The 8,077-nt window shown below is 32.4% G+C and overlaps 1 protein-coding gene across 1 annotated transcript in view; it reads left to right on the plus strand.

Annotated features, from left to right (window-relative positions):
• LOC123549458 (methionine--tRNA ligase, cytoplasmic-like) overlaps positions 1-8,077 on the plus strand; it is a 183,541-nt gene that overhangs the window by 84,108 nt on the left and 91,356 nt on the right. The gene's annotated exons all lie outside the window — the stretch shown is intronic.

The following is an 8,077-nucleotide window of genomic DNA, read 5'->3' on the forward strand; positions in this document are numbered from 1 at the left end:
AATTATGACCAGGTGATGTATTCAGTTTGGACTACATATTCAGTGTTACATCATGTATTATGCATTTTAAGGATCGCAGCAAAAACTTTTGTTCTTATCACCAATAATTATTTGATGACACTGTTTTAAATGAGATGTTGATGTTCATCTTGAGAAGAAAATGCCTCGCAAAAACTCTTCCTAATGACCATTCCCAGGTTTATTTACACTATCTAACTGTCACGACGGCTGTCAATTTTGCATACTGGTGCAATTGTTGAGACAAATACAAAGACTGAAACATGTTCCTCTGGTGTTTTTATAGATCATTATGAGTAAAAGTATTAAATTTTATGAATCCCTGTTGCTACACAGTGAAGAAAAGGCTCCTACGCGGTGATAAAGGCCCGCTCTGAAATTTTGAACTCAGTCCGCAAAAACTGAAGCGGGCGGAAGCTTATTTTCAAAAAAAAAAATAATTATAATTTTTTATTCTGAAAAACAAAATAGAGCGGAAATCCGTTGACCAAGTAATCAATTTTGTGTGGCGTTATTGAAGTTGTTTACATATGTTGTCACCAAATAACCCTAAATTTTCAATTTAAATGCTTTTTTGAAATATTTTTATTTCACCGATGATCATAAAAAAAACTTTTGACTATGGACGTTTAGTGAAACAGATTTTGGAATGCTATGTTAGCTTCAAAAATTTTAAAAATCAATAAAGAAATTATATTTTTTTATTTTTATAATTGAAACTTAGTTAATGAAGCACATAACAGTTTGTTAAATGGTGCAGACTGACTACTGATATGGATTCAAAGCATTTTGTCTTGAATGGAATATCACTTGTGAATTTTAAGGGCGAGGAAGGAGAATTGAGACACAAGTAATGAATAAACACCTGCTTGGTATAGAATATGACAGAAAGAAGAAGTATGGCAATTTGAAATACCCTATATTTAATGATATGCTGCTAATATAAATAAGCTTTTTATTAATTATATTCATATTTTACGTACTTATATTGTGACATGAATATAATGTACATCTTGTACATGTATTATTGATCTGAGTGCATCATCGAACAATAAAGTAACCATCCATTGAAGAGAGCAGGTCTATATTTTCCCGGCAAAGTCAATATAATACATCCTTCTACAGAAATTTTACTCGAAAAAAGAGATGTTATTTTGTTTATTTCTATACTGTTATGAACCGGATTTTATGCTCAGTTAACAGGCACGAGTTCGGACATGGGATGAAAGAAAAATGACCCTTTTTTCATCCTAAATCAGTTCAAACTGAAAAATATGTGGTGAAATATGAACCCATTTCAAATAATATATGGCATCTAAACAAGGCTAAAATCCAGTGCCAATGGGTTCACCTTCCACGCCGTTGTGAAATTAATTCTCCAGAAAATTATACAAACTATCTATTACGTATGTTTTAAGACTTGTGTCTTTGATAGCTCCAAAACATATGTTCTTTACTCTCTAATTCTATTTACTGTTATTTGTGAAATTGAAACGTAAATTAAAGCCTTTTGTTACAATTTACAGTAAGGTAAAATAATACCTAAAATATATACCTGTATAACTCATGTTTCTTTCTTATGTACTATTTTAGCTCCCCTGAGCACAAAGTTCTCGGATTGACCTATTGTGATCACTCACCATCCGTCGTCCGTCCGTCTTCTGAAACCGTGTAGTGGAAGTTGTCGAAACATGGACTGAATGTTCCCAAACGAAAACAAAACATCGTGTAACAAACTTCTATAACAAACAGCTAATCTTATACAGTATACCATTAGCATAGAATTATTTCATATGAGCTTGAAGTATACATTACTATAACATTCATTCATTCATTCGTTCATTTTATTGGCAAATCGGTAAAATACATTACCTTTGGCCATTTACAAAATTATTTGACAAATATGACCAAGACAATTAACAAAAACGTGAATACAACATAAGTTACAATACATATAAATTCAGTTCTTAAGGATAATATCACAACTAAAAAAAGAAAAATCAATTCAAGAAGCAGTTACATGGTCAAGAGACTTTCGCCTTATTTTAAAAGCCTCCTTAACGTAGTGAGCACTCTTAAGCATAAGTTTTTTGTTACTTGTTGACAATATATTCGCAAACTTTTGCAAAGTGGGCCATGGGTTATATCCTAAATATTTATTTCTTATATCTAAATATTTTGGACAACAGAGAAGAAAATGATTTTCTGATTCAACAGCGTTACATGTACATGATTTGCATTTGCCAGATTCTATTTCTAAGTTATGAGAACCTAATCTTAAACATGTGAGTTCTTTCCTCAACGAGCTATTGGATACAACATCTAAATATTTTTCATAACAGAATTGTGTTTTGAATTTTCTGAAATAATCAAGCTTGGGCATATTCTGAATACAAGTTACCAGTTTTGAATATATTGATCTCGTAGACGCTGCTTAAACAAAGGCAAATAGTTAACATTCGTATCAAAGTTTAACCACGCATCACTAAAACCTAAACTGTCTAGTAGACATTTTACATTTTTTGCCCAATTAACATGCATATTACTACTGCATTGATCTACAAACATTTTATACATGGGTGTATCCTGGTTTTTCATTACTTTCAACCAGTATTTCAAAACCCTCTCTTTACAAATAACAGAAAGGGGAAATCTGCCTAACTCTCCAAAAACAGCTACATTTGGTGTTTGTTGGCGTACGCTAAGAATATTTTTACAAAACTTTACTTGGATTTTATCAATTTCTTTATAATCATAAATGCCCCATACCTCAGCGTTGTACAACAAAATTGGTAACACCATAGAGTCAAAAAGTGATAATTTAGTTCTTATATCTAAATTTACCCTACTAAATAATCCTTTCAAACAATTATATGCTTTCAAGGCTTGATCGGACAATGACTTAACTGCATTTTTCATACTTCCAGCATAAGTAAAGTTAACACATAGATAACAAAAGTGATCCACCACCGTTTACGAACCATTGAAGGTCGTTTCTCTGTTTACGTTTCTCAAATATACATATTTTGGTTTTATTAACATTAATATTCAATCCCCACTTTAAAGAATAACTATACATTGAATCTAGCTGGGCTTGTAAAGTACGTGGATCAGTTGTGAATAACGCTATATCATCTGCAAAAAGTAACATATACATAGATAACTGGTTGAGATCATTCTCTGTTAAAGCATTGAAGTTGATGGTGTCACATATATCATTAACAGAAAAGATAAATAAAATCGGCGAAAGTGGTTCCCCTTGCTTTAAGCCGAGGGTTACATCGAATAAATCAGATAAATGCAGTGATGAAGAAAGTTTCACAAAAGAGGTAACAGAAGCATATATCGCTTTCAACATCATTATCATCTTAGAGCTAATGCCTGATTTCGATAACTTTAACACAATGCATCCTTTACAATAGTATCAAACGCTTTTTCATAATCAATAAAGGCACAGTATAATTTAGATTTACAATTAAGAACATTTTGAATAATTGAGTGGAGTAAAAATACACAATCAGTTGTGGATCTATTATCTCTAAAACCAAATTGTGATTCGTTTAAAATATTCTGTTCCTCACACCATCTATTTAACCTATTTCTAAGAGCTAGTGAAAATATTTTAGCAAGTATACTGACAAGGGTGATCCCCCGATAATTGGCTGGGTTTGAAGTATCCCCCTTTTTATATATCGGTACAATAATACCTTTACACCAAGCCTGTGGGTAGATTCCCGAATCAAAAAATTTGTTAAAAAGTGTTACAAGATATGGCGAAATAAATGCATTCGAATCAATGAAAAAAATCCGCTACTATTCTACTGTAATCAGCACTTTTATGTCTCTGTATTGACCGTATAGTTTTAGAAATTTCCTCAGCTGTAAATGCGCAGTCTAACGTCTCAATTAAAAGTGGTTCAGATTGTATATTGGGTTCTACTTCCTCAAAATAACAAACCACTATCAATATACTATTATTAATCAAACTGTATCATAATATGCAAATTGATTATGCAAATGGTATACTAAATATTACTATTGATAATATACTTTACTAATTTTATACTATTAATTATATACTAATCGTATACTGCTAACAAACTACTAATTCTATACAATTAAAGAAAACGAAGCTAAAAGATTTCGCCAATAAATCAGGATGATATTATGCAGTATGCAAGAAAGATAAAATACCCTTACATTGTATATGTTTTAATACATTTGTAAACCGTTAATGCAGACAAAATAGATTCTTCTGTAATTTTAAGTGACCGTTACCGTAAACAACATTAGGGGCTCAAGGGCAAGCAACAAGAATCTGGAAGAGGACAGGGTGCTGAGCTGATACAGCTATAGATTACAATTACATGCAATACTCACTAGCTGTAACTGATCAACATGAAAAAAATATTTGCTTTAGTTAGGTATGTCAGAATTGAGTTGACATTTTTTTCCATATACGAAAGATTAAACACATAATAAAAGATAAAATATAAGCGCAGAATTCTCGGAAGCAAAGAGCACCCCAAACACAGCCAGAGACCCATGAATCACAAGGTAGGCCCATAATAAAAAGAAACTGTAAAGAAAACTATAGCAGACAAATCGCTTCAAAGATCCAACAACAATTACATTTTAATTATATGCTAAATACAAAAAGGGGGTCACGAACTTGCAATTACATAAGCACATATGAACATACCAATTAAGATTCAGTTTTACCTATACACAGGCCTAGGAAAGTACTATATAATGATGAAACTATATATTCAGGTCAATCGGGGTATCCACATTCAAGCGTTGGTAATTTTATCTATTTCAAATTTAGTCAAGTTAATGGTTTCTTCGATAACTGATCATCTAACCAATTGTTTTGTTCTCACTGAAAGCGTAATACACTGTTAGATTTTCAATGCAGGTACTTTTAAAATCTGATTTTCCTAGTATAAATTTAGTAAACATTATTTGCCTAAGAAATGACATGAATATAAGAACTACTGCATTATAGTTGACAAAAATTTCCATTAAAAATTACACAGCCAATATTCATTAGAAATGTAATCTTGTAAAGTTAATATATCCTTCCCTTACGCAATCACGATAGTTCGAAAAAGTGAACTCGGAAGCTGCACACTTGTTGTTTGGTTCCGATTCTTGATATATACAAATGCCTTTCAAATGCAAATATAAAACTAGAAATTTTATTGATATCACTTTTTAAATACTTTCATATTAATGTTTTTTTTTTACAAAAGTTGTTTCTTTTTAAGTTGATTGACAACCTTTATTTATGTAAGATAATAATAAGAACAATTAAAAAAGAAAAAGGCAATCAAACCTTCCTGAGTTTTGTTTAAAACCGATAAAAATCCAGGTGAATTTCCACTGTAACACCTTAATCCTGTCAAAACCCTAGTAATCCCTGAAGACGTAGATTATTCCTCTCTGTAAACAATGCAGAAATGACCAGAAATAATTGTTTATTTGCAACACATGTTCCGATGACATAATATACTTAGAATATGGAAGAAAATAATCGGATCCTTCTGTAAAGGGAAGAACAATTAAAAAAGCCAAAAGTGTTTAAGCCGATTCCAAGAAATGGAAATGAAAATGTACTTTGCAAAAGTAAAAGCAATTAAAGAAAACTTTCAAATCTACTTTTATTTGATATAGAGCAGATAAACTAAATCAAATATCACCAAGACAAATTATAATTTTACGAAAGCATATATAAGTAGGCATACAATTTAATTCATTTTTATCAGAACAGAACAGAAAAGAACAGTACTGAATATATTGATATAACTTGAACATGTACAGTTTATCGTTATAAGAATAAACTATACTAAAACATGCATAGCAATAGGAGTGTGGACAAAACAAAAGAACATTAGTTAAAATGCATTCAATATTGGTTGCAATGTGACCTGCCATGAGAATCAAGGACTAATGTTGTAATGTCTTAAAAGTAATATTCCTTAAGGGATATTCCTCCCTCAGGAATAAATGAACACCGAATGTACAATAAAAGCTACTACACGAATGTGAATATTGTTACTTTATCATACAATGTAGTCTGTCTTTCAATTGTATTACACTCTCAATAAGCCCGCGAGATAATACTGTCTGTCCCTTCGTACTACTATACCCTTTACACCACCTTACCTTTATCATACGAATAAATGTGTACTGCTTAGAATTGTCCAAGCGTTATGATATACTTATAGTCCATTACAATACTAAATATGAAATCCAATGTCCAAGTATAATGGTATACTTATGATATACAATACAGTGTTTATTTAGTAGATACTTTTAAAATATTCGTGTTGGAAAGCACTGGCATTATTTTTTAAAAATAATTTTACAAACATTTTCCTTTTCATTAAGTTGTTTGACATTTTATCTTACCCTAAAATATATGCAATCACTTTCAACTGTAATAAAATACATCGTTTAAATAGAATACGATGTATATCAATCGTTCATAATATGGTGAATAGGAAAGGGCCATGTTCACATGATCTAATCATCTGATAAACATTTTAATGTTTCATTTCGACGACTTTCCATTGACTCTAGAAATTTGTTTAAACATGCACACATACTCTTCCATTTTTCAGTTCCTATATCATTACATCACTTTAGGTCGAGAAAGTCAATAATATTCAAATCACTAAAAAACGGGTTTGATCTTACCTTGCTATGATTTTGCTTTAGCCTGCTGCACCTACTTTTGGGCCCATTAAGGAGTTAATATGTTGAGTGAAATAAATATGCGATACAAGAGTAACCAAAACTTATCTCCATTTGCAAAACAAGTGGAAACCTTGGCAAGTTGGTGTACATGCTTTCAATTGTTAGAAAAGTCTGCGGGTGAAGACAGCAATTACTGTCTAAAATGTTTCGTTTCAAATGTTTCAAAATATAAACATACATTGTTGGACAGAGGGTTTAAATTTCTAAACAGACACAACAGATTTTAGTCCTGATGACTGCCACTAAAGAAAATAAGAGGTTTTGCCCATTGTTAATCTTTACCCAGGCTTCCTGCCTATGGTGACTCCCTATACCAAAGGTACTTCTGCATTTAGTAGAGTATTCAGTGCTTAAATATAGTGCCACAGAGTTTTGTAATAAAGTTTATTTGAGCCGCGTCTTGAGAAAACCAACATAGTGGTTTTGCGACCAGCATGGATCCAGTCCAGCCTGCGCATCCACACAGTCTGGTCAGGATCCATGCTGTTCGCTTTCAATGCCTATAGTAATTAGAGAAACCGTTAGCGAACAGCATGGATCCTGACCAGACTGCGCGGATGCGCAGGCTGGTCTGGATCCATGCTGGTCGCAAAGCCACTCTGTTAGTTTTCTCATGACGCGGCTCGTTTTATGTTTATAGCATAATGACAGTTGGTTACATACCTCTTTTACATAAACGCCTCGGTAGCCTAGTGGTAGAGTGTCCTCTTAGAGTCCTGTAGGTCGCGGGTTCAATCCCTGGCCGCGTCCTACCAAAGACGTGAAAAATGGTACTTAGTCTAGTAGCTTCCTCGCTTGCATTTAGCATAATAGTACAAGTACTGGTCAACCAGGTGTCAGTATAATGTGTCTGGTTAGGGTATCATGCCACATGTCTATAGCGTGATATTCTAGTGAGGCAGCACTATGAAGCTGGACATTGCGCTGTCTTCTAAAAGTAGTCTAGACACCGTCGTTTATATGACAAAAACATTGTTAACCTGCATACATATACACACCTATTTTATACATGTATGAAGAATCTTCCCTTTTTTATTAATCTACCCTGAAAAGTATGCCCAATCCCTAAATGTTCATACATTATATCAAACAGTTTCATTGTCAGACTTCCTTCTAATATACAAGCTCAGCACAACATTACGGTAACAGAGATATTTTTTATTGTTTTTCGTGTTACAACTAATTAACAGTCAGATTAGCTAAGGAGACTGGTTATATTACTAAATAATAATTTCAGAACTTTAAACAAACTACAACAGAAAGTTTTACTGCTGATTTATAATTTTTAGTTTCTTTC

The sequence above is a fragment of the Mercenaria mercenaria genome, chromosome 6, assembly GCF_021730395.1.
Source record: "Mercenaria mercenaria strain notata chromosome 6, MADL_Memer_1, whole genome shotgun sequence".
Classification (NCBI taxonomy): domain Eukaryota; kingdom Metazoa; phylum Mollusca; class Bivalvia; order Venerida; family Veneridae; genus Mercenaria; species Mercenaria mercenaria.